This window comes from Oncorhynchus kisutch, linkage group LG12 (genome assembly GCF_002021735.2).
Source record: "Oncorhynchus kisutch isolate 150728-3 linkage group LG12, Okis_V2, whole genome shotgun sequence".
In the NCBI taxonomy this organism is placed as follows: Eukaryota; Metazoa; Chordata; class Actinopteri; order Salmoniformes; family Salmonidae; genus Oncorhynchus; species Oncorhynchus kisutch.
The window spans coordinates 37618298-37619786 of NC_034185.2; positions in this window are offsets into that span (position 1 = coordinate 37618298).

The window sequence follows — 1489 nt, forward strand, 5'->3', positions numbered from 1 at the left end:
CTCTGAGCCTCTTTACTGTGTCCCCACCATGCTCGATGCTAGGTACAAGGACCACTACTTCTTTAACATGCATTCTCTCTGAGCCTCTTTACTGTGTCGCCACCATGCTCGATGCTATGTACAAGGACCACTACTTCGTTGCAGACAAGAAACAGTTTACGTGAAATGTTACAGACACAGCTGGACAAGATGGAAACAGACACAGTGACAGTCGCACCGAGGAAGAGAGGCCACGGACAGACAAGAGCTCAAAACTTCACTGCTTGACATGTATGATGAAATCCTGGTTGAGACTGAACAAATGAACTATGAACATCACAGCAAGTAAGTGAAATAAATAGATTTTGATTATGTTTTACTGGTAATGGGGACATACAGTGCCTTGCGAAAGTATTCACCCCCTTCGCACTTTTCCTAGTTTGTTTTCTTTACAACCTGGAATTAAAATAGATTTTTGGGGGGTTTGTATCATTTGATTTACACAACATGCCTACCACTTTGAAGATGCAAAATATTTTTTTATTGTGAAACAAACAAGAAATGAGGCAAAAAAAAATGAAAACTTTAGTGTACATAACTATTCACCCCACCCCCCCCTTCTGAAGTTACAGCTGCAAGTATTTTGGGGTATGTCTCTATAAGCTTGGCACATCTAGCCACTGGGATTTTTGCACATTCTTCAAGGCACCACTGCTCCAGCTCCTTCAAGTAGGATGGATTCCTGCTGGTGTACAGCAATCTTTAAGTCATACCACAGATTCTCAATTGGATTGAGGTCTGGGCATTGACTAGGCCATTCCAAGACATTTAAATGTTTTCCCTTAAACCACTCAAGTGTTGCTTTAGCAGTATGCTTAGGGTCATTGTCCTGCTGGAAGGTGACTCTCCATCCCAGTCTCAAATCTCTGGAAGACTGAAACAGGTTTCCCTCAAGAATGTCCCTGTATTTAGCGCCATCCATCATTCCTTAAATTCTGACCAGTTTCCCAGTCCCTGCCGATGAAAAACATCCCCACAGCATGATGCTGCTACCACCATGCTTCACTGTGGGGATGGTGTTCTCAGGGTGATGAGAGGTGTTGGGTTTGCACCAGACATTTTGCTTTATGGGCAAAAAGCTCAATATTAGTCTCATCTGACCAGAGTACCTTCTTCCATATGTTTGGGGAGTCTCCCACATGCCTTTTGGTGAACACCAAACATGTTTGCTTATGTTTTTCTTTAAGCAATGGCTTTTTTTCTGGCCACTCTTCCATAAACCCCAGCTCTGTGGAGTGTACGGCTTGAAGTAGTCCTATGGACAGATACTCCAATCTCCACTGTGGAGCTTTGCAGCTCCTTCAGGGTCATCTTTGGTCTCTTTGTTGCCTCTCTGATTAATGCCCCCCCTTGCCTGGTCTGTGAGTTTTGGTGGGCGGCCCTCTCTTGGCAGGTTTGTTGTGGTGCCATATTCTTTACATTTTTTTAATAAGGGATTTAATGGTGCTCC